This window comes from Rhinolophus sinicus, chromosome 14, assembly GCF_057876585.1.
Source record: "Rhinolophus sinicus isolate RSI-liver-muscle chromosome 14, RSI-T2T, whole genome shotgun sequence".
In the NCBI taxonomy this organism is placed as follows: domain Eukaryota; kingdom Metazoa; phylum Chordata; class Mammalia; order Chiroptera; family Rhinolophidae; genus Rhinolophus; species Rhinolophus sinicus.
Window position 1 is genome coordinate 74,182,701 of NC_142514.1, and position 26,044 is coordinate 74,208,744.

Genomic DNA, 26,044 nt, shown 5'->3' on the forward strand with positions numbered 1-26,044 from the left:
TATCTATCTATCTATCCTCCTGTATATTCTTCCTATATATTTGTTACTTGAATCGAATGGAACTGAAAGGCCAAGGCAAACTGTAGGAGGTGGCAGAAGAGAAGGGAGCCTCTAGATTTATATTAGACCTACCTGCTCATCCTTCATACTTGTTTTGTAACCCTGGCTATGTGACCAAGCCTCAGTTTTCCTCATCTGTGATATGGGAACACCACAAGCTACTTTATGTAGGGTTTTTGTGAGGGTTCAATGAGTTTGATGTACAGTAAGCCCTCAGTAAATGGTATTATCCTTCCCTTCATAATTCAGATGCCAAAGGCACTCCTGCTAGCAGAAGCAGCCTATTGTTCAACAGACCAACATTGAAGAGATGGCCACCAATGTGAAAAAAAAAATCACAGATGGTGGATGTGAACTCCATCCAAGGGCAAAAGTGGCAACACTGAACTCCTAGTGATTTTAAAAGAAAGGAACTTCAGTGAGAAGTATTGTGGCAAAGATAAGGTGCCTAGGTAGTCAGAACACATGCTAATGTGGACACAAAATTACCTTTGTTCCAAGGTGTGAAAATTACAAATTCTTCCCTAACACCATAATAAGTCAACTGTTTTTCTATAGGCCAATGATAGGTGGTTTTGATTCAGATCAAACTAGTACTAGGTAGCAGATTTCTATTTATCTTGTATGTAGGTTGGCAAGAGTCCCAGGTTGTCAGATTTAGAATTTTACTGGAAAGAACATCCTTTGGAAACATCGGAGTTGATTTCTAAAGATCAACCACAAGCAAGAATGATTTTGTGGGTAAAAGCAAAAACATTTTGACCATTAGCTACCCAAGTTATATGCTTTTCCTTTTAGAAGGGGAAACACATATTAAAAGCAAACAAAAACCCACAGGGACCTTTTTTGCATGTAACAAAGTTGGGTGTATTAGCATGCATTTAATTTTCTTTGGTATGCAACCCAAACATACCCCTAAATGTTATCAATCTGACATAAAAATTAAGAGGTCTGTTTATAAAATCTATACCGTCACTAAAATAAAAAAAAAATATTTATTTTGGGATTTATACCAACAAAGATTTGAGAGTGTAGCTATTTTGTGACAATTCAGTCAAGGTGAGTATCAATATAATTGATTATATTTCTAAATCCATTTACCCTTCCACCACTGAATATGATGGGGGAAAGTGGAAGTTAATCAAAGCAGTCATAGTAATTTTGTTTATGCTTAGAGCACACAAAGTTTAAAAACTTTATACCAAAAAAATAGTCACTGGTGTATTTCTAATCATTAGATGTACTTTCTGTATTGCAACAAATCCAATAGATTTTAAGAAACACCATTGTTACATGCCACTAAGGAAGAACTGCCAATGAAACTGTGACATTCCCCAGTTGTAGGACATATATCTAATTCAGACATGTTGAAAATGAAAAAAGTTCATCTTAGAATTGAAGAAATATATTAGTAATTTCCATTGACTTTATAGGATTATTGTAATATATATGAATGCTTAAACTTCTGAAGTAGATTTGTTTTTATGTGTTATTAGTTCTCTTAAAAGAAAACATGTGACAAATGGCCTTTTATTAAAGTCATCTTTCTCACCAACTGAGTATGTATGTGCAGGCTGGAATGTGTTAGGCCTCTGAATACCAAATAATGAGAAAAGATTCCTGTATTCTCATTACCTAACTTCATATGCTTTGTAGCCAGTTCTCCATTACTGATATTTTTTCCCCTAAATACCAGATATTTGGTGGCCCCTACTAAATCAGTACTCAGTGTTCCCTCTGCTGGCTTTGCAGTACATGAAGTAATTCTTAATGCTACTCTTTAAGCCATATTAACTGAAACCAAGATAATTTTGCAAAACAATTTCTTGTTTTAAAATAATAGACTGTCTTTATTAGCAATGAGGCTAGACATTTCAAATTTTAAATTAAGATAAATATTTTATTTTCCATTAAATAATGGAATTCTATATGATGTAATGTATTATCTGCTAATTCATTTCTTCTGCTCTCACCTATACAACGTACAATCTCACATCCATAAAATAGTATGGGGTGTAGATGGAAATAAGATTCTATCCCACTGCTTAATATATTCCTATAGAATATAGGGGGGGAAACCTGAAGGGAAATTAGTTTAACAAATCTGGATTTGCACTGATTTGCAAGATTTGCCTTGCCTTGGTTATAGAAACAGTGGCTGTAGGAGCTGGGCTGACCTGACAAATACTCTCTTCAAATAAAAATAAAGAGGGAAAAAAACAAAACCCTGTCTTGTTACTTTCACAGACAGGAAAGAAGCCCTGGGAAATTTGATGTCATTGGCCTTTTTCAACTGAAAGGCCACAGGCTTTTTGGTTCCACACTTTATGGAAAAGAATCCTCCATCCAAGGCTGACTTCTCAATCAAGTAAACAAACATAACTTGCCCTTCATCGCTTTGGGCTGATGAAGTTGTATTGGAACTGGACTTCCCTTATGGGGGTTGCATTGAAAAATAATAATCAAAATGGTATGGAGGTAATTCTTATTTGCAAAATATCAAAATATAAATCTGGAGTAAAATGAAATTTAGGCTATAGTTTTAGTCTTAGAATAAGAGATAAGAACCCCACATTTCTAATAATTTCAACCATTTCTCTCCCCCTCCTCACCAGCGACTAGCACCTGATGGGCCTAAGTAAGCCCTTCACACCAATGCCAACTCATTTTCCTTTTCTCTCGATTTTCTGATGAGAACAAGCAGAAAACGAGTGTTTGCCTGAGCCACGAAGATTCGAAGAATGAATTGGAGCCTCTGCCCCATTTCGGAAAGCCTAGGCCAGGCACACCCACGCGAAGCCAAGGTTTTGCCAGCTCCCATCCTGCGGAGGAGGCGCCGCCAGGTGGCAGCGCTGAGCCTCCCTGCGTCCGCAGAGACGTGGGAAAATGTGGGGATCCTCAGACTTTCTTTTCCCCCTCCTCCTCTCCCGAACCCACATCATCCTCCACTACTCTACCTTCCTTAAGTAGCAGTTTAAACGGTGAGCGGTTAATAAGGTGTGTCGGTTAATTTTGATGTTTTTTGTTTCATAAATCAAAGTTTAGGGCAACCGATCGCCGCCTCCTGTTCACTTGTCGGAAGCTCCCCGAGACTGCGGAAGCCAGTCTCGGGTTTGGATCTAGTAACTGAATCCGGGAGGTTATCAATTACCGCGTCCGTATCTTGCAGAAGCGGGAGGAGTTAGAACGCGGTTTCTCCGCCAGCAGCTCTCCGTTGCTGAGAGCGGTGCAGAAAAGCGGCGCGCGTTATTTCAGGAGCAGCAAAAACCCACCCCTCCTCCTGAAAACATGGTTCCCTGGGCTAGGACGCCTGGCGGAGCTCAGCGACGCTGTGGCTCAGGTCCCGCTCCTTCTGCCGGGAGCTCGGAGCGGATTCGGCGGGATTAACGGCGCTCAGCTGGGTCCCGCCTCGGCGGCCGAGCCCCACCGTTCGATTCCAGTTACAGGGAGGAAATAAATTGGAATCGACTAAGGCTGTGCTTTCTGGAGGAAAGTCTTTCCTACTGTAAACATGTTTCAGGCGATCCTGTCAGCAGCACTTTAACACCCGTCTTCCGTTTAGGCTTTACGACCTGGGAAGGAGCTGAAGACGCACGCGCGCACACAGACGCAGCCCAAGTGAAGACGCCCACGCGCCCTCGCGAACTCCTAACCCCCCCCCCCTTTAAAGTTGTAACCGGCCGCGGCTGACTGGGGGTCGTTTCCTGGGTGCTCGGCTCCTCCATTTTCCCACCCCAGAGCCAACTTGGCCCTGGGCGATGGTGCCCAGTTCCGTCACTGACCGGAACTACTAGCCACTTGCCCCCTTTCTCTCCGTGCCCATAGTTTGCGCTCTGGACGCCTAAATGCGCTCTGATCGCTGTGCGTGTAGGCCCCACGCTCCGGCCAGCACCCGACATTCGGACCGGGTCTGGGCACTCGCCCAGGTCCGGGCAGACGGAGAGGCCCCACTGAGCTTGCAGCTGCCTGGGCTCTTTCAGCAGGGCAGAACAGGCGTGTGGACGCGGCGGGTGGGAGCAGAAAAAGCCACAGGGAAAAGGGAGGTTGACAATTGGTTGCACCCGAATCCTCAAGCTTCCCCTGCCCCGGGACTATGACAAGGGGAAGCGTGCAGGGTGCGGGAAAGGTGCGGTGGGGTGGGGAGTCGGGTCCGCGAGCGCCGCAGAAGCGCCCCAGGATGCCAGGCGAACTTGCCAAGGGGGTGTACCCGATGCCCGAGTGATTCGATCCTGGTTTCAGGTCTGGTCTGAGAGGAGGGCGCTTACGGTAGGTAAATAACTGGTAGAGGCTGCGCCCCAGGCGTGGTTCCTTGGAAGCAACGCTTTGTGAAGGGGTTCAGCGCTGTGTCCCAGTGCATTCATTCGCGTGTCTCTGCATTTCTACAAGTGTCTGAATGGGCTCCCTACCCCATCCCAGGCGTCCCGAAACCGTCCTAGTGACCTCAGCACGCGGTGGGGATGCGAGCACAACCCACGAGATTCCCACCCCCAACCCAACAGCTGAGTAAAAGCAGTGACAGTTGGAGCCCTGTGGAGAAAGAGGCTGATTTCGCTTATGGAAAAGCCGTTAAGAGCAAACCTAAGTCCACGTTAGCAAACCAGTTGACCTACAATTGGAGCGTGTGCGAGAGCGGGCTGGGTCCGCGCGTCTGCTGGGAGGAAAACTCGCTGGGGAGTGGGCAGAGTAACGAAAACAAGATGTCAGATAAGAGAAAGACAGGATGGGAGGAAGAAAGGCGCTCGATTGCAGCGAGGGGGTGGAAGGCACAGAGACCGCACTCGCTGCCAGGTGACGCGAGGCAGAGAAGAGAGGCGAGCGCGTTGCGGGCGCAGGATCTAGCCTCTCCCACTCCTCCGTTCCCCTCCTGGGATCCCGCGGTGATCTGATACCACGTGTGGCGCAGACCGTGGCGGGGAGCTCGTGGGGAGGGGAGGGATTGGGTGGGGCAGGGACCAAAGAACTCAGCGCCCCAGACGGCGCAGGGTGTGCTGCACATCTGGCATCCGGGACTCACCATCTGCTCCGAGCTCACCGCTGCTCCGGCCAGGGGTGTGGGCTTGGAGAGATAAGGATACTGCCTGGGGAGTGGATGGCTTCCCGTCAACCTCCGCAATGTACTTGGTTTACAGTGCCCCTACTGTGTGCGGAGTGCAGCCTCTGTCCCTTCCAGCTGCTGGGCTCAGGAACTGCACCATCTGTTCTGTTACAACCTCAAGCTAGAAAGGAATCCTGTGTATATTGTTCTACAATAAGTTCACAAGTCGAACTATAATCTATAAGCAAATTTGCCATGCTAAGGAGGGTGGCTGAGGCAGTTTAGGGTTCTGGAGAAGAGTAAGGTACCAACGTTTGGGGATTTTTCACTGCTTCCTGAAGCGTGAATGACACTTCTCCCCTTCCTGCCCCACATTCTCACAACACAAAGATCGAAATCAACAATCACAATTAAAATAGTTTAGTGACACTTCATCTGGTCTACAAAGGTTTACAAATAACTGAAAACTATCCTTAAACACTCAAACTTATCTCATTAATTTCACAAATACCAGACCTAAAACACTGCCTCGTGGTAACAAGTGTTTTGTAATGTAACTTTACTATCCTGAAAGAAAATCCATGGATAATATAACCTACTATGCATCTAGTATTTTAAAAAAATCAGCATAATGCGCTAACTAAAATATACAGGAGAAATGCAAGATACAAAATTATAATAAAACAATATACATTTTAAACGTGCATGCTCAGGCTATATCTCACTAGAACACCCAAAACAGTGTCTAAAATTCTCGATAGAGTGTAAGTACTACTGCCCCCCCCCCCGCCGTGAATTATGAAATATGGGTGTCAGGCAAGTACTAAGTAAGGAGAAGGCTACTGATATTCTAAATTCTTAAATTCACAGTGGATGTGGTAGATTCTTAGGATAAATCTGCCCAGTGGTATTCCTGCTTTATGTGGACCCGCCCCCATTGACTCTGGATGTGGTCAATGAGTTGCTTTGGCCAATGGCACATTAGCAAGCATGACTCAAACAGAAGCTTGATAAGCGCCACACCTTGGGCTTTGTCCACCTGAAAGCTTGAGAAAAGCATGTTGGGAAGAAGCTAGTCTAACTTAATGGAGGATAAAAGGCCCTATGGGAAAAGCTGAGATGCCCTGCCAATGCTAGTGTCCTGTCCCAGGCATGTGATTGAGGCTATCGTGGAGTTCAGTGGGAGTGTCAGATGGCTTCAGCCACATGTTTGATCCCAGATAAATCCAGCAGAAGAATCACTCAGATTGACAACCCACAGCATTATGGGAACAATACGAGTACATCATTGTTTTAAATCACTGTTTGGGGTAGTTTGTTAGGCAGTAAGAAAGGACAGAGTAATATTAATCACAATACCGTGTGATAGAATACAAACCCATCCAAGGTTATCTTTTCATAATGACTCTAGATCTTCATTATCAGTTCAATCAATATATTCATCAATGCCCATGTGGACATAGTGGTTAATCAGACTTCAACAACCCCAGATCTCATCTACTCTAGTTGCAAATTGTGCTTCTTTTCCACTTCCCATAATTTCCCTGAAATACTTTCACACCTCAGGCGATCTGCTACTCGCAGCAATGTTGCATATCATCTCTTGTCATTTCTTCTGCTATCTGTGGCCTTTCCTGGCTAGCTCTTTTCGCTCTTCTTTTTTCTTTTTCTTTTCTCCTGGTCTCATTTCTCTCCATTTTCTGCGATTGTTTCAAAGTTTATTTACTTATGGTCACTAAACAAACCAACCATATTAAGCCTTCAATAATTTGCTTCTTTAGTATATCTTGGATTTTTTGCCATTGCTTCTGCTTATAAACTTTTTTTAGTCAATTGTTGGGGGTGAGATGACTATCAACTCTCTAGACCCTGAAAAAGTGTGGTGTTCACACACAGTGTAATTCTAAAGTCAAGGGATGGTGTAGTAGACAGGGTTTTCCAAAGAAACAGAACCAACAGGAGATAGATAAATATTGGGTTGTTGAAAAAATAACTGCTGTTTTTGCAATTATTTTTAACCTTTTAAACTGCAATTACTTTTGCACCAACCTAATCGATAGACAGACTGATCTCAATTACGGAGGCTGACAAGTCCCAAGATTTGCAATCAGCAAGGTGGAGAGCCAGGGCTGTAGTTCTAGTCCAAATCCCAGGAGGCTGGAGACCCAGAAAGAGCTGATGTTTCAGTTAAAGTCCTAAGGCAGGAAAAAAATAAATAAATAAATAAAACAATGTTCCAGCATGCAGGCAGTCAAGAGGGGGAATTCTCTCTTACTTGGGGGAGAGTCAGCTTTTTTGTCCTATCCAGGCCGTCAACTGATTAGATAAGGACCAGTCACATTAGGGAGGGCAATCTGCTTTACTCAGTGTATTGATTTCATGTTAATCTCATCCCAAAACACCTCACAAAAAGATCCAGAATACTGGTTGAATATCTGGGCAACTCATGGCCCAGTCAAGTTGACATGTAAAATTGACCATCACTGAGAGTTAATAACAGTCCGGCCTTAGATAAGTGACTTTACTCAAGGATGGCTTTATGTATAGGTTGGACAAGTAGCCACCCAAGAAGGTATTTTGATGGAAAATGGAGAAAATCTGCAATCTTCTGATAGCTCACCACTCCAACCAATAAATAGCAGCAAAGCTGCCGTAGTTAGGATTCATCCCATTACATTATATTACATATGTTTCCAATTAAAATGCAGACTTATCCAAGAAGGTATTGTATTGAGCTACTATTGGGCAATACTAGCTTACAGTACAGTTCTTTATAATAGCTTTCCTAGTAGGTTCAAGTAGGTTTTAACATGGGCAAGAGAGGTTGGGAGAGACAAAGAGGGAAGATCACTTTGAGAAGGGAAGGTTTGAATGTAGTGCTCTCAGCTAAAGGGTATGATATGATAGATGAGAAAAGGAAGAACTAAAGGCTAAAATTTGCTTCCCTCCTATATAGTTTTAACTTCTCAAGACTGGAAAGTTCCTAATGTTAATATGCAAGATGGTATCACTAAAATTACTTCAAGTTGAAAGTATGACATATCTTAGCTCAGAATAGATATAGCTTTCCTTTCATGTATATGCTTTGAGGATAAAATGAAAAAGAAAAGCATGATTCCTAGCAAAATTCCATACTATGTAATTAAAGAATATGCTTCACTAACCTTCCTTTAAAAGTAATTTTATTATGATAACCATTGCCTATAATATCTAGATTATTAGAATTTGGAAGACTTTTAAAAATACAATAATCAGAGAAAATGTCTTTATGTTAGCTTAGGTATTCCTTACTGTATTTGCCTTAAGAGGATGGACTATGCTGAGATGTGATGTAGACATGTCCTGAAAACTCATTCCTACTAGTGCAAAGTGCACTGTGAGCCCAGCAACTCCCCAAAGTGGCCCCTTTTCCCAGCAGTGGCTTATGGAACTAGGCTGGGTGATTCCATTTCAAAACATGTGACTTCTGTGGTTGCCATGAAAGGGAGAGTGTAGAGAACGCTCACTCATTCTTAAATGCCTCTTCTTGAAAGTGACACATATCATTTGTGCTCATAACTCATTTGACATAACTAGGCACATGGCCCTACCTGAAGTATGGCTGTACTCCGTGTCCCAGGAAAGAGGCTAAATGGGTTTGGGTGAATACTAGAAATGCGTTCCGCATTACTTATGGAATTGATATACCTCATCTAAATTTCCTATCAACTGAATTTATTTTAAGTGAATTCCATTTTTCTTTCAGCTGCATGTAAAAATCAAAGTTACGCTCTAATACTTGGACTAATTTTTTTACCTGGACTAACACTTTAGAATACTTTTCTTTTTTCAAAATGACATTAAAAGTAGAAGAAATCGTTAGAGATGTAAACACTTCTGCTTCCGAGTATGATGTGGTAGTAGCAAAACACTATCACAACTAGATAAAAAGAAAGATGACAAAAGTCATATTTTTAAAGATATTGGAGAGCTATAAAAGCATATGAGACTAGAAGAAATAAACTTTAGAGAGAGAAGAGGCTAAAACTGCCAGCCATCTTCTTGCCTGGAGTATATGCTGTGTTTGGACATAGGCTCTAATAGGTAAATAAAGGGGAAAACCAGAATTTTTTATATCCATATTGGTCAGTACGGATAAATTGGATTCTACATGATCATTGAATCTTCTCTCACAGGATATTTGCTGAGTGCTAGGGCAGTATAGCAGACTGAACCACAAAGACAGAGAGAAATCAGTTGCAGACGAAGCCATGACTTCGAGAAAGGGTCAGGCAAAAAAACAAAACAAACCACCACCAACACAAAATACATATGCACATATAGTCTTGTGTCTCTTAGCAATGGGGATATGATATGAGAAATACATCATTAGGCAATTTCATCATTGTGCAGACTTCATAGAATGCACTTACATAAGCCTACTACACACCTAGGCTATATGGTATAGCCTGTTGTTCCTAGGTTACAAACCTGTACAGCATGTTACTCTACTGAATACTGCAGGCAACTGTAACACAATGGTAAATATTTGTATGTCTAAATATATCTAAACATAGAAAAGGTATAGTAAAAATATGTTATACATCACTTTTACACAACTGGCTTGCATAGTAGATTTGTTTACACCAGCATCACATGAGTAATCAGTTGTGGTAAAACTTTACAATGGCACTAGGTAATAGGAATTTTTCAGCTCCATTATAATCTTATGGGACCACTATAATAGATGAGACCTGTTGTTGACTAAAACATTATGGAGTACATGTGGGGGGGAAATATATATATATCTTCATTTTAAAACATTTGTCAGATATTGAATGTGAATGAGGCAGGAAGCTAAACATCCAAGCCCAAAATCTCTGAAGGTCAGAACTTTAAGGGTAGAAGAGACAGAGAAAGAGATCCACCAGTCTCTCAATCAAAACTATAGGAATGTCATGTTCAAGAAAGAACTGGGCTTGCAACACAAAATAAAATTTCCGGAAGTCTGGTACTTAAGAGACAAAGTTCCACTGAAGGGTGGAGTCTTCAACAAACAAAAGAAGGTCTGGCCCTCAAGACATATAAAACCACAGATGGAATGGGGCTAACTGAAGGTGTGAGCCAACCCAAAACTAGCACCATTCTTGGTTGGGTTGAGATGATCAGCCCCTAATCTTATCTACTTAATAGACAAAACCATAAGCCCTCTCTGAAGGAGAAAGAGCAACATTCTCAAACTCTATAGTTGTCTTATCTATAGTGTTTATCATACAATACCAAATAATGAGATTTGCAAAGAAGCATGAAAATGTAATTGATTAAGAGAAAAACTAGACAGTAGAAGTAGACCCAAAGATCATCAAGATGTTAGAGTTGGCAGGCATGGACTTCAACTATTATAAATATTTTTAATAGAAGAAAATAGAAAAAGTAGATGAAAAGATAAAGTAAACAGAGACTTAGAATCTTTTAAAAAGCAACAAATGGGTGTTTGAGAAATATTAAGTACACTATCTTAAATTAAGAACTCACTGAATATTTTTTACATAAAACAAGAAAAAAGAAAAGACAGGATTAGTGAATCACAAGACAGATAGAAAATATACAAATGTAAGTACAGGAAAAAAAGAAATAGAATAAAACAGACTGCAAGAGGTACTAGGGATACAGACAAACGGTTTAGCATTTTGTTACTAAAGTCCTATAGGGAGAGAAGAAAGAATGGGTCAAAAGTGATATTTGAAGAGATGATGACTGAGAATTTTATAAAAATAATGATAGGTATAAATCCATAGGTCCAAGAATCATAGTGAACTTCAAGAAGCTTAAAAACAAAGAAAACTATTCCTAAGAATATCTTTGAAAAACCAAGAGAAAATCTTAAAAGCAGCCAGAGGGGGTAAAGACACATTATATTACAAGAAGAAAAAATAAAACTTATGACTAACTTTTCAACTGGAACTATGGAAGTTAAAAGACAATATAATTATATCTATAAAGCTCTGAGAGATAAATAAAAAGAAACTATCTAAAATTCTAATAAATGAAAATACCCTTCAAAAGTGAAGGTTAAAAAGAAATAGAAATTAGGCAAACAAAAACTAAGAAATTTTGTTTTGGGCAGACACACTCTGTAAGAAAAATTAAAAGTTCTTTAGGCTGAAGAAAAATAATCCCAGGTAAAAGCACAGATGTACAGAAAGTAATGAAAAACATAAGAAAAGATACATATATGGGTAAATTTAAAAGAATATTGACATTTAAATCAGTTATGGTAATTGTGTCTTAGGGGTTTTTATATAGAAGTAAAATACATGACAACAATAACACAAAGAGTGGGAGAGATGTAAATGGAGTTAAACTGCTGTAAGTTTCTTACATTTTTTGAGACGACAACTTTAATAAGTCAAGGATGCATATGCAAATTTTTAGTATAGCCACCAACCCACTAAAAACAATACAAGTAGATATAACTAAAAAGCTAATAGAGGATATAAAATGGAATATTAAAAATATTTCATTGTTTCAGAAGAAACAGACTCTCACCTATAAAATTACTTGATTTATAATAAAGACACCACTATAATTTTGTGGAAAAAAGAAACTGGGTTTATTTTTTCTCTGATATATGGTATCAGGGCAATTATATATCCACACAGAAAAAAATGAACATTGACCTCTAATTCACATCATATACAGAAAAAATAATTTATCAGATATCGGTTACAAATGTGCAGAAAAAACATAGGATATATTTATGACCTTGGAGTAGGCAAAGGTTTCTTACACAGGGCACACAAACACTAAGCATAAAAGAAACAAAATACTGGTATAACATATTCATAATGCATATATCTAATGAAGGATATATATTTTTTTCTCATTAAAAAGAGGGCAAAAGGCTTGAACACGCACTTCACAAAAGAGGCTGTGCAAATTGCCATATGAAAAGATGTGTATTAGGGAAATAACAAAATACAGCCACAAAGAGGTACATCTATGGACCCACAAGAATGGCTAAAATTGAAATAGTAACAATATCATGTATTGGAGAGATGTAGAACATCTGAAATTCTCACACATTTGGTGGGTATGTAGCTTGGTATAATCACTATGGAAAACTGTCACCCCTTACTAAGCTAGTATGTCCTACAAACCCACCCCTCAATATATTCTCAAAAGAAATGAGTGTATACTTGCCCAGCAAAAGACACATATAAAAATGTTCATGTCCCAAGTTTGGAAAAAATCTAAATGTCCATTAACAGAAGAATGGATAAATATCTTACGAAATTTTCATCAGATGGACTACTACACAGAAACAAAAGAGCAGACATTATATTGAGCAAAAGAAGTTAGCAAAAACGGTATGTGTTGTATGATTTTCATTTCTATGAAGTTAGCTCAAGAACAGGCAAATCTAATTGTTAGTGATAGAAGTTAAAGAAGTGGTCATCTGGCCATGAGGGGTTGACTGGAAATAGATATGAGAGAACCTTCTAGAATACTTGAAATCTTCAATATATTCATGTGAGTAATGCTTCACCTGGGTGTACACCTACGTAAAAATTGATCAAGCAGTACACTAAAGATCAGTGCTTTTTGTGCCTGTAATGTTTATATACGTCAATAGAAAGATAAAAGCAAATCAGAAAAAGGGGAAGATATTGAAAGGAAACCTACTTTTCAATACTTTAAAGCAGGAGTTAGCAAACATCAGTAAAGGGCCAGAGAGCAAATATTTTAGGCTTGTAGGCCATATTCCCAGTCACAATTACTTAACTCTACTGCTGTAGTACAAAAGCAGATATAGCCAGTGAATGACCATGGCTTTGTTTCAGTAAACTTTATTTACAAAAATAGGTGTCTGACCAGATTTGGTGTGCCAGCCAAATTTACTGACTCCTGCTTTAAAACATTAGCAAAGAAATCACCCTGTAGTTTAAAAAAAATAGCAAAATACAATTCCTTCTTCTGTAATATGAGGTTATTATAGTAAGGTCTCTTCTAACCCAAGTACAGTATGATTGTTTTTGAAGCACTGAAAATAGGGTAGGTTTTTTGTTTTAGTAAAGACAAAAAGGGGGGCCAGTAATCATACCAAAATAGTTATAAAATACCTCTCCTACCTTTTACCTTTTCTATACCTTCTCTCTACTCCCCATATGGAATTAGGAATGAATTTTCACTCAGCATGAATTTAAATACTTCTGGACACTCCTTCCACAGTACACATGGTGTCAGGAGCTAGTATAGAGTGGAAATCAAATTAGATATAGTTCCTGCCCTCAAGGAACTGTTTGATGAAAAAGTCAGAAATTAAGTAAATACAAACATAAGTATGTAAGTGTTGTAAAGAAAAATAAATTGGCACATGAGAAGGAACCAAAGGAGCATAATTTAAAGGAGTTGGTGAGGGTAGACTTCTCTAAGATTGGGTCATTAAATGTGAGACCTAAAGAATGAATAGAAGTTGTCTAGGTGAAGAATGGTGAGGAACATGGGGTAGGCAGAGAGCACATCAGGTAGAGGGAACAGAATATGCCAAGTCAGGAGAAAGGAAAGCTTGGCACATGAAACTCATGTGGCTAGAATGTACTGAATATGAAAAAGAAGTGGTACAGAAGAAAAAGGAGTGGTGGGTAGAGCCCAGACCATACAGGGCGCTGGGTTATATTAAGCAGTTTAGATTTTGTTTTAAATGCAATGGAAAGTCATGGACAGGTTTTAAATAAATGAATGGCATGCCTTGATTACCATTTTTAAAACATCACTCTAATCGCTGTGTGGAGAATTCATGGAGAAGGCAATAAGATGTCAGGGAGAATCTTTTGAAGACGTCTGTGGTAACCCACCCTAGAAATGATAAAGTCTTGGGTAGCAATGAAGGAGAGAAATGAATGGTTTGAGGATACATTTTGGAGGTAAAATTGATAGAATTTAGCAATGGATGCTTTTAGGAAGATGAGGGAGAAACAGATGTGAGAAAGTATGGAAGTACAAAATAATCATTTAGAAAAGTGATCAACCGAATTCACTGGAGATGCATAGTTAGGTTGCCAAGCAGTGTTTAGGTTGGATGTTGGCTTGTTATTGATACCAGTGAGTTCAGTTCTGTCTTTTTTCCAGTTTGGGTGTGAGAACAGAAAGATGGTTGGGTTCATCTGGGGTTGGGGCTTTGTGTGTCTGATGGGAGAAGGAAGCATGGGAATTACTATAGTTTTTGCAAAGGAGTTATACTGAGGGACTGTAAGTACCTAAATAAACAGAAAAGTAAAGTCAAGTGGGGCTGACGGGTAAAGAGAAAGACATGGGGTTGTGGATTGGAAGTGTTAATACGTTGGAAGATGTGGGGTGATGGAGTCAATGAGCGGAAAGTACAATAGTTTTATTTGAGAATGGGATATCTGATTTTGTGATTTTATAGGTTGCTAAGGGAAAGAGTTCAGTAAATCAACAGCTCGCATTTTGGGTGGGTCATCCAGTATATGTTGAAGTTGTCTAAAATGATGACAGGAGGTGAGGTGGACTGGAAGATTGGAAGCCAGGTTTTGAAATCTCAGATGAATCAATTGACAGCAGATGACAACAATAAGGAGGAGGAATGTGAGATTTAGCTGAATGGTGAGTCTCAAAGGAGAGGGGACTCTTACAAGAGAGCAGGTTGAATGTCTGAAAGTAGGCAAACATTGACCCAACTACCAAACCTGAGGTGAGAATAAGCAGTTTCCACTTCAGAGGCCTACAGGAGAAATGATGTTCTCAGAACGGCCTTAGGTTTCATTGAGACAAAGAGGTAGAAAGAGTGGGGAAAACAGAGGTGGAGAGTACAGGAAAGTTCATTGAGCACAGAGCAGCCATTTTCAAGGGCATAATGAGGTCCAGAGTTGGGTCAAATGAACTGATAATGCAGAAAGCAGGTTGGAGCTGAGAGTTGACGAGATTTTTTTTTTTTAACAACAAATATAATAACTGTTTGGGACATTTTCATTTTAAAGCTCTCTTCATTTTAAATTTGGTAGTAAAAATACACAACAAATTAATGAGTATAGGATTTCTGCTTGGGATGATGACAATATTCCGGAACTGGATGGTGACAATGGTTGCACAATATTGTGAACATACTACACTAAATTATACACTGAAAACTCATTAAAATGGAAAACTTTATGTTACATATATTTACCACAATAAAAAAAAATGCAATAATTAGCAATGGTTGTAAATTAACAGCCTGTTGGCTAAATCTGATCTTAGTCATGTTTTGTATGGCCTCAAACTGTTTTTGGCCATCATTGTGTATTTAAAAAAACAAAATTGGTTTCTAACATTTAGAAATCTAGAGATTTTATACAAAATCCCTTTAAAAGCTAGGCTGGATGCACATCCCTACTTGGGACTGACCAGTTGGAGCCGGAGAAGGCCTGCTCCTTTTCTGTGAAGCCCTGTCTTGTCAGCATGGAGGGCGAAGTTCTCCCGCCATTCAGACTGTTGCTGCTCTGTTGTTTCCCTTTTCAGAATTTATAGAATGGTGAAATAATTGTATAGCTATTCCTCTACAAAGATGAGAAGATGAAAGATAGACTGAGCAGGAAGTTTCAAGAAAAGTGGGAGAAAACACATTTCTTGATGGAAATGAGGCTGGGTATTTAATGTGTAAACAAAGTTGGTCCCAAGAATACAGTCTGGCCAACTTCAGTTATTTTTATTACCTGCCCAGCTCCTGAGGGCGGTTGTATTTGCCTCCCTGATTTATATAAACCGTTTATTACTTTAAGTTTTAAATAATCTCTGTAAAGCTGAAAGCCTAAAATAATTTAAAGGCCATAGAAAATCTCTAATTTTCGTCACATTTTTCTTTGACTAATAAAGATATCCTAACTTTGAGCCTTTTGGGAACGATCTTTAGGGTATTAATTAATTGTTCTCAATAATATTCTCAATATTTGTTCATATAAAAAACTGATGCATTTTCCGTTTTCTCTCCCTGTGTGTGTGTGTTTGTGTGTGTGTGTGTGTGTGTGTTTGCATGTGTGTGAGAAAGAGGTCATGTATATCCATCTTAGTTGTTGGCACATAAACGCATTGTTTATGCCAAGTCAATCAGTAGAGATGGGAACATTAAATCATCGTGTGTCAACAATACTGTGAAAAAAAAGTTCTAGTACACAAAATATGCACGTACTGTCACCAGAAAAAGTGCACTGACTCCTTTTTGAAAGTAAAAATGTAGTAAACACCAGATATTCTGGCACTGTGATTGACTCTAGTTTAAAATATCTATTACTTCTAAATTTACATACAAGGCATTTTGCCTTGTTTTAGTTCTCCTCCAATTGGATGAACTTAACCTTTGGACATCTTTGCTTGATAGTGACAGTGCATTGAATTACCATATCACTGGATGAGAGTTGAAAGTAACACTTACAGAGAATGAAAATGTTCAATTTCTACTTAGAAATGGAGGGTTGCCTCAGTAATACTGATCACAGTCTAACATTTATAGGTGCCCTATGACATTAGGAACTATACCTATGACCCAGGCCCAGTCATATATAAATAAGCATAGTGGATGTATTCATTTCCTAAGGCTTCCATAACAAAATACCAGAATGGTTTTAAATAACAGAAATCTATTCTCTCCAGTTCTAGATGCAGACACCTGAAAGCAAGGTGTTGGCGGGGCCATGCTCGCTTTGAAGGCTCTAGGGGAGAATCTGTTCCATGCCTTTCTCTAAGCTACTGGTGTTGCCAGGAACCCTTGGCATCTCTTGGTTTGCACACATATCACTCCAATCTCTGCCTCCGTTGTCACATGGTATATCCTTGTGTGACTTTGTCTGTGTCTCTTTCCCTCTTCTTACAAGGACAGTCAGATTGGCTTAGGGCCCACCCAAATGGCCTCATGTTAACTTGATTACATCTGTAAAGACCCTATTTCCAAATAAGGTCCTATTCACAGGAGCCAGGTGTTAGGATATCAACATATCTTTTTCATGGACACAAATCAATCCCTAATAGAGGGACAGAAGACTAGACAGACCATGATCATTGAATTAGCTCTTAGGTTAGATTCTGGCCTAGGCATATCTAATCTCAGCCATGGCTGAACTGTTTCCTTCCCTCATGCTGGTTTCTGAGCCATCTCCTGCTTTATCCATCTACTCTGAATTGGTGAGTCTGTCAACTTTCACCAGTTCATACAGGTTCCTGTTTGTGACTAGTCTTCCTTGTAGCATGCTGTCTCCTTAACCCAAACCCTGGAAATAGAATCCCTTGAGTGGAACCTGCAATGCCATTCCTGTCAATCATTTTCCTCTTGTCTTTGATTCTTCCCTGTGCTGCTTAGATTTTTCTATCATTACTTCCGTCATCTCGCAACTCTCTTGCCTCATTATCCTTCTCTTTCATGTACTTGTTGAAACCCAATCTTGAATAAGTCCAACTGTTTAGGCTCACAGCTGGGCAGCTGAGCACTATCAGAGGAAATCACACAACAGTCACTTTTCTCTCAATTCTCTTCAGAGGCATTTCATTCTCTCCATAAACTCATTAATCCTGTGACATCACCAATTTCCCCTCTTCAACTCTTAATTCACAGACAAAATACACAGGTACCTTCTTAATTTCATGCCACCAAATCTGCAAATTAGCCTTCATCTATACTCATCACTTTTCTCCTTTCCACTTGCAACAAAGGAAACAAAGGCCATCTAGGGTGTTAAACTGCTCCCTACCATCTCCGGATTCAATCACTTTCTATCTTCTAGAGATCTCTATGACTTTTCTCATTTCTCCTGTACCTTCATGCTCCATCACCTTCATTAGATTTTCCCTTTCAACATTTTAAGTCTCTTCTATTTTCTATTAACAAACAATTCTCTCACCAAAAACTCCCCCTTTAACTTGTTAGTTACCTTCAGTTTTTTAAAATCATTATAATACATTTTATTTACACAGTATTTTACAGGCACTGTATCTTCAATTTTTATTCTCTCTTGCTCTTCCCTTTCTCAGTTAAACTTCCTGAGTTATCTATTGATATCTATATAAATAAAAATATATCTTTATTTGCTGTCCACAATTGCTCTCACACATGCTTTCTTAGATGGAACAGAATCTCTTAACATGCCACTCCAAAATCATTAAAGACTTTTCTTGTTGCTGAATCCAATAACATTTTCTTGTCTTTTATTTTCTTGCCTTCTCAGCAGCATGTGGAACTACGAGCAACTATATGCCAACAAATTGGACAATCTGGAAGAAATGGATAAATTGCTAAAAGCATACAATCTTCCAAGGCTGAATCAAGAAGAAACAGAAAATGTGAACAGACCAATTACTACCAACGAAACTGAATCAGTAATCAACAAGCTCCCAACAAACAAAAGTCCTGGACCATATGGCTTCACAGGTGAATTTTGTTAAACATTAAAAAAAGAATTAACACATATTCTTCTCAAACGATTCCAAAAAATCCAAGAGGAGGGAAGGCTGCCAAGCTCATTATACGAGGCCATTACTCTGATTCAAATATTTTGAATATTAGCCCCTTATCAGATAGATACATGATATGCAAATAATTTCCCCACTTTGTAGGTTGACTCTTTATTTTTTTGATAGTTTCTATGCTATGCAGAAGCTTATTAGTTTCATGTAGTCCTATTTGTTTATGGTTGCCTATGCTGTTGGTGTCATATTAAAAAAATACCCAAGACCAATATCAAGAAGTTTTTTCCATATGTTTTCTTTTAGGAGTTCTATGGTTTCAAGTCTTGCATTTTTAGTCTTTAATTCATTTCAATTTTTGTAAGTGATAAAAGATAGAGGTCCAGCTTCATTCTTTTGCATGTGAATATCCAGTTTTCCCAGGACCATTTATTGAAGAGACTATCTTTTCCCCATTTTGTATTCTTGGTGCCTTTGTCAAAGATTAGTTGACCATGTAGTATGTGTGGGTTTATATCTGGGGTCCCTACATGGTCCATGGGTCTATGTGTCTATTTTATTGCCAGTACCACACTGTTTTGCTTACTATATCTTTGTAATATAATTTGAAATCAATCAGTGTGATGCCTCCTGCTTTGTTCTTCTTCCTCAAGATTGGTTTGGCTATTCAGGGTCTTTTGTGGGTCCATACAAATTTTAGGACTTTTTTTTTTTTTTCTGTGAAAAAATGCCAATAGAATTTTGATAGTAATTTTATTGAATCTGTAGATTGCTTTGGGTATATGGACATTTTAACAATATTAATTCTTCTAATCCATGAACATGGGATATCTTTCCATTATTTCTGTCATCCTGTTTTTTCTTCATCCATGTCTTATTGTTTTCAGTATATGGATATTTCACCACCTTGGTTAAATTTATTTCTAAGTACTGGATTGTTTTGAGGCTATTGTAAAAGTGATTGTTTTCTTAATTTCTCTTTCTAATAGTTCATTATTAGTGTATAGAAATATCATAGATTTCTGTATATTGATTTTGTATCCTGAAACTTTACTGTTTTGTTCATTACTTCTATTAATAGTTTTTGATGGAGTCTTTAAGGTTTTCTATATATAATAACATGTCATCTGCAAACAAAGACAAATTTACTTCTTCCTTTCCAATTTGGGCTCCATTAAATTATTATTATTATTATTATTATTATTATTATTATTATTTTGACTAATTGCACTGGCTAGGATTTCCAGTAGTATGCTGGATCAAAGTGGTGATAGAGGGCACCCTTGTGTTGTTTCTGATCTTGGAAGAAAAGCATTTAGCTTTTCACTATTGAATAGGATGTTAGTTACGGGCTTGTCATACATGGCCTCTATGAGTTTGAGGTCCATTCCTTATATATCTAATTTGCTAAGAGTTTTTATTGCGACAGGATGTTGAATTTTGTTAAATGCTTTTTCTTCATCTATTGAAATGATCATATGATTTTAATCCTTCATTCTGTTAATACGATGTGTCACATTTATTAGTTTGCATATGTTGAAATATTCTTGTATCCCAGGGAAAAATCCAACTTGGTCATGGTGTATAATCCTTTCAAAATGATGTTCATTTCTGTTTGCTAGTATTTTGTTGAGGATTTTTGTATCTATATTCATCAAAGGCATTGTCCTATAATTTTCTTCTGGTGTCCTTGTCTGGCTCTGATATCAGGTTAAACCTAGCCTTGTAAAATGAGTTTGGAAGAGTTTGGAGGTGTTCCCTTCTCTTCAGTTTTTTTTCAGCGTTTGAGAAGGATTGGTATTAATTCTTTTTTAAATGTTTGGTAGAATTCACTAGTAAAGCCATCAGGTCCTGGATTTTTCTTTGTTGTGAGGTTTTTTAGTACTGATTTAATCTCCTTACTCATTAATGGTCTGTTCAGTTTTCTATGTCTTCATGATTGAGACTTGGTAAGTTGTATATTTCTAAGAATTTATCCATTTCCTCTAGTTTGTCCAACTAATTGGAATATTATTGATCAGAGTTGTTTTTTTATGATGCTTTGTATTTCTGTGGTAACAGATATAATGTGTCATCTTTCATTTCTGACTTTATTTGAGTCTTCTCTCTTTTTTCATGGTTAGTCTTGCTAAATATTTGTCAACTTTGTTTATTTTTTTATAAACCCAACTCTTAGTTTTGTTAATCTTTCCTATTATTTTTCTGACCTCTATTTCATTTATTTCTGCTCTGATTTTTGTATTCCCTTCCTTTTGTTAACTTCGGGCTTCCTCTGTGCTTCTTTTTCTTGTTCCTTGAGGTGTAAAACTAGGTTGTTTATTTGAGATTTATTTTTTCTTACTGGAGGCATTTATTGCTATAAATTTCACTCTTAGAACTGTTTTGCTGCATCTCATAAGTTTTAGTATGTTGTGTTTCCATTTTCATTTGTTTTAAGGTGTTTTTTTCCTTTGATTTCTTCTTTGACTCATTCATTATTCAAAAGTATGTTATTTAATTTCCACATATTTGTGAATTTTCAAGTTTTCCTCCTGTTATTGACTTCTAGTTTCATACCATTGTGGTTAGAAGAGGTATGTGGTATGATTTCAGTCTTCTTAAGTTTGCCAAGACTTGTTTTGTGACCCTAACACATGATCTGTCCTGAAGAATGTTCCTATGGGCTTGAGAAGAATGTGTATTCTGCTGCTGTTGGATAGAATGTCCTATAAATGTGTGTTAGGGCCTTTGTTCTAAAGTATAGTTCAAATCCAATATTTCTTTATTGACTTTCTGCCTGGATGATTCATCTAGTATTGAAAGTGGGGTCTTGAATCCCTCTAGTTATTATTGTTGTATTGTTTTCTATTTCTCTCTTCAAATCTGTTAGTATTTGCTTAATATAATTAGGTGCTCTAATGTTGGGTACACGTGTATTTATAATTGTCACATCCTTTTGATGGATTGACCCCTTTATAATTAAAATATGACCTTCTTTGTCTCTTACTATAGTTTTTGTCTTGAAGTCTGTTTTGTCTAAGTATAGCTACCTCTGGTCTCTTTAGGTTTCCATTTGTATGGAATATCTTATTCTATACCTTCATTTCGAGCCTATGTGTGTCCTTAAAGGTGAAGTGAGTCTCTCGTAGGCAGCAGATAGTTGGATTTTCTTTTTTATCCATTCAGCCACTCTATGTCTTTAGATTGGAGAATTTAACCTATTTACATTTAAAGTAAATATCAGTAGGTAAGGACTTACTAATGTTTTCTGGCTGTTTTGTAATTCCTTTCTTCCTTTCTTTCACTTTTGCTGTTTGCTTTCTGGTTACTATGAAGCTTACATAAAACATCTGATAGTTATAACAGTTTATTTGAAGCTGATAACTTTGCATAAAAAAACTCTACCCCTTTGCTCTTTTATTCCCCTCTCATTGTACACTTTTGATATCACAACTTACAATTTTTTATATTATGTATTCATTAGCAAAGTATCAGAGCTATAGTTAGTTTTAATACTTTTGTCCTTTAACCTTGATGCTGGAGTTAATATGTTAACTTAATTAATATGTTGTTATCGCAATACATTAATTAATATTAACACACCACCACATTACAGTATTATTCTGAATTTGATTATACAGTTATCTTTATAAATGTGTCTTATATTTACATGTTACTAATTAGCGTTCTTTCATTTCTGCATAATGAACTCATTTCACCATTTCTTATAAGGCAGGTCAAGTGGCAATGAACTCTCTCAGCTTTTGTTTGTCTGGGAAAATCTTTATTTTGCCTTCATTTCTGGATAGCTTTGCTGGGTAAAGTATTCTTGGTTGGCAATTTTCTTTTTGGTGTGTTGAGTATATCACTTTATTCTCTCCTGACTTGCAAGACTTCTGATGAGAAATCCAATGATAGACTTATGGGAGGGTCCCTTTGTATATGAGGTTTGTTTGTTTTTCTCTTTGCTGGTTTTAAATTTCTCTCTTTGTCTTTCATTGCAGACTCTTTTATTATAATCTATGTTGGAGAATATCTTTTTTGGTTGAATCTCTTTGGTGACTTGTGAGCTTCATGAACTTGGATATCCAAGTCTCTTCCAAGATTTGGGAAATTTACAGCCATTATTTCTTTAAACATTTTTTTTCCCCTACTCCTTTCTCTCTCTCTTCTCCTTCTGGTGCTCCACTAATGCATAGATTATTTTTCTTGATGATATTCCATAAGTCACATAGGCTTTCTTCTCTCCTTTTCATTCTTTTTTTCTTTGTTCTCCTGACTTGATAATTTTAAATAACTTGTCTTTGACTTCACAGCTTCTTTCTTCTGCTCGATTAGTCTGCTGTTGATTTCATTTTTCATTTCATTCATTTTATTCTTCAGCTCAAGATTTTCTGTTTGTTCTTTTTAATGATTTCTATAGATCTATTAAACTTCTCATTTTGTTTGTGTATTGTTTTTCTATTTCATTGAATTGTCTTTCTGTGTTTTCTTGTAGCTCACTGAGCTTCCTTAAGACAACTATTTTGAATTCTTTTTTTTTTTCCAGGCTCAGAATTGAGTTTATTTTGATAGTGGGTTTTAATGGTCATCATAACTGAAAATTATAATACCAAATGGTACAAAGTCCAACTAAAAAATTGTGTCATTGGCTGGGCTAATTAAATCACAATAATTTTATAATTATGCAAAGGTTTTAGTTCAAATTTGGTTAGTATATTTTTATATTCCCTGAGATCCATTACTTCTTTTAAAGACTTTTATTAAAGTATTGCTAACATACAATATTATATTAGTTTAAGGTGTACACCAATTATTCAACATTTACATACATAAAGAAAGGATTACCATGATAAGTCCAGCAACCATCTGACACCATACCACACTATCACAATATTATTGACTATATTCGCTATGCTGTACATTACATCCCCATGACATACTTGTTTTATACCTGAAAGTTTGAACCTTTTATTTCCCTTCACCCTTTCCCCTCCTTCCAAAAACAACAAAAGAACAAGACAAACAAATGAGAAACAGAAACTCATAGACACAGACAATAGTTTAGTGGTTGCCAGAGGGTAAGGGGGGCGGGGGGTGGGGGGTGGGAGATGAGGGTAAGGGGGATCGAATATATGGTGATGGAAGGAGAACTGACTCAGGGTGATGAACACACAATGGGATTTATAGATGATGTAATACAGAATTGTGCACCTGAAATCTATGTAATTTTACTAACAATTGTCACCCCAATAAATTTAATAAAATAAAATTAAAAAAAAAATTCAATTACAGTTGACATTCACTATTATTTTATATTAATTTTAGGTGTACAGCATAGTGGTTAGACATTTATATAAGAAGTTATCTCCCTGATTAGTCTAGTAGCTACCTGGCACTATACATAATTATTACCATATTATTAACTATATCTATGCTTTACTTTACATCCCTAGACTATTTTGTAACTACCAATTTGTACTTCTTAATCCCGTCCCCTTTTTCACCCACCCGCAAACCCCCTCCCATCTGGCAACCATCAAAATGTTCTCTGTATCTATGAGTTTGTTTTTCTTTTGTTTGTTTGCTTATTTTGTTCTTTAGTTACCACATATAAGCAAAATCACACTGCATTTGTCTTTCTCTGTCTGACATATTCCACTCAGCACAATACCCTCCAGGTCACCACAGATGCCAAGAATCCATTCCCTTCCATGGCCAAGCAATATTCCATTGTATATATGTATCACCTCCTCTTTATTCATTCATCCATCGATGGACACCCAGGCTGCCTCCACATTTTGCCTATTGTAAACTGTGCTGCAATGAACATATGGATGCATGTGTCCCCTTGAAGGAGTGTTTTTGGTTTCTTTGGATAAATACCCTAAGTGGGATTAGTGGGTCCTTCTTTGTCTCTTGTTATAGCCTTTGTTTTAAAGTCTATTTTGTCTGGTATAAGTACCACTACCCCAGCTTTTTGTTTGTATGTTTGTTTCCATTTTAATGTAATATCTTTTTCCATTCCTTTACTTTCAGTTTGCATGTATCTTTTGATCCTAAGTGAGTCTCTGTAGACAGCATATGTAAGGGTCTTATTTTCTTATCCATTCCACCCTCCTATGTCTTTTGAGTGGAGGATTTAATCCATTTACATTTAAAGTAATTGTTGATAGGTATGTAGTTATTACCATCTTATTATTCATATATTTTTATCTTTTTTCTTTGTCTTTTTAAAGAAGTCCCTCTAGTATACTTTGTAATACTGGTTTGTTGGTGATGAACTTCTTTTGCTGTTTTTGTCTGGTAAGTTCTTTATCCGTCCTTTGATTCTAAAGGATAGCTTTGCTGGGTAGAGTAATCTTGTTTGTAGTTGCTTGCTTTTCATCACTTTGAATATTTCCTGCCAATTTCTTCTGGCTTGCATAGTTTCTGCTGAGAAATCAGCTGACAGTCTTATGGGATCTCCCTTATAGGTAACTAACTGCTTTTCTCTTGCTGCTTTTAACATTATCTCTTTGTCTTTAAATTTCAGCATTTTAATTATGATGTATCTTAGTTGGGCCTCTTTGGGTTCATCTTGTTTGGGATGCTCTGTGTTTCCTGGGCTTGTATGTCTATTTCCTTTGCCAGGTTAAGGAAGATTTCTGTCATTATATCTTGAAATAGGTATTCAATTCCTTGTGCCCTCTCTTCTCCTTTTGGTACCCCTATGATGCGAATGTTGGTACACTTGATGTTGTCCCAGAGAGCCCTTAAACTATTCTCAGTTTTTTGGATTCTTTTTGCTGCTCTGATTGGGTGTTTTATGGTAACTTTTCTTCTAAATCACTTATTTGGTCTTCTGCTTCATCTAATCTATTGTTGATTTTCTCTAACGTATTCTTCATTTCAGTTGTTGTATTCTTTATTTCGGACTGGTTCTTTTTTTAGGCTTTCTATCTCCATTTTTATGTTTATTATCTCTTTGTTGAAGTTCTCCCTGTGATAATTGAGCATCTTTATAACCAGTGTTTTGAACTACGCATCTGGTAGATTGCATGTCTCCATTTTGTGTAGTTCTTTATCTGGAGCTTGGTTCTTTTCTTTCATTTGGGACATGTTTCTTTGTCCCCCCATTTTTGCTGCCTCCCTGTGTTTGTATCTATGTATTAGGTAGGGCTGCTATGTCTCCCCATCTTAGTAGATGTAATATGGGGCCTAATGGTGTGGTATCCCTGGTCACCTGAGCCGGGTGCTGCATGTGTGTCCCTTGTGTGGGTTGTTGTACTCTCCTGTTGTAGTTGATTGCTGTTTGTATGTCAATAGGAGGGACTGAACCTCGGGCTGATTGGTTTTGAGAACTCTCCATGACTACAGTGGAGGAGCTGTTGTCCAGGGGCTGACCCTACAAAGCAGTATTCACTTTAGCAGGGCTCTGGTGCCTGCCCAGTCTGTCCTTTGGGTGTGCCGTCCTTGCAGAAAGCTGGGTGATGCTTCCACTGGACTCAGTTCGAACCTGGCCACCAGGTGTGCCAGCCCCAGGGACTCCTGAGAGGG

At 37.9% G+C, this 26,044-nt stretch overlaps 1 long non-coding RNA gene across 1 annotated transcript in view; it reads left to right on the plus strand.

Annotated features, from left to right (window-relative positions):
- Positions 1-2,336: 2,336 nt before the first annotated feature.
- The window catches only part of LOC148755726 (uncharacterized), a 65,324-nt gene continuing 41,616 nt past the window's right edge, over positions 2,337-26,044 (plus strand). The window contains exons 1-2 of the long non-coding RNA XR_016018675.1: positions 2,337-4,326; positions 18,292-18,491. This is a non-coding gene — a long non-coding RNA (uncharacterized LOC148755726). The remainder of the gene's footprint in view (positions 4,327-18,291; positions 18,492-26,044) is intronic.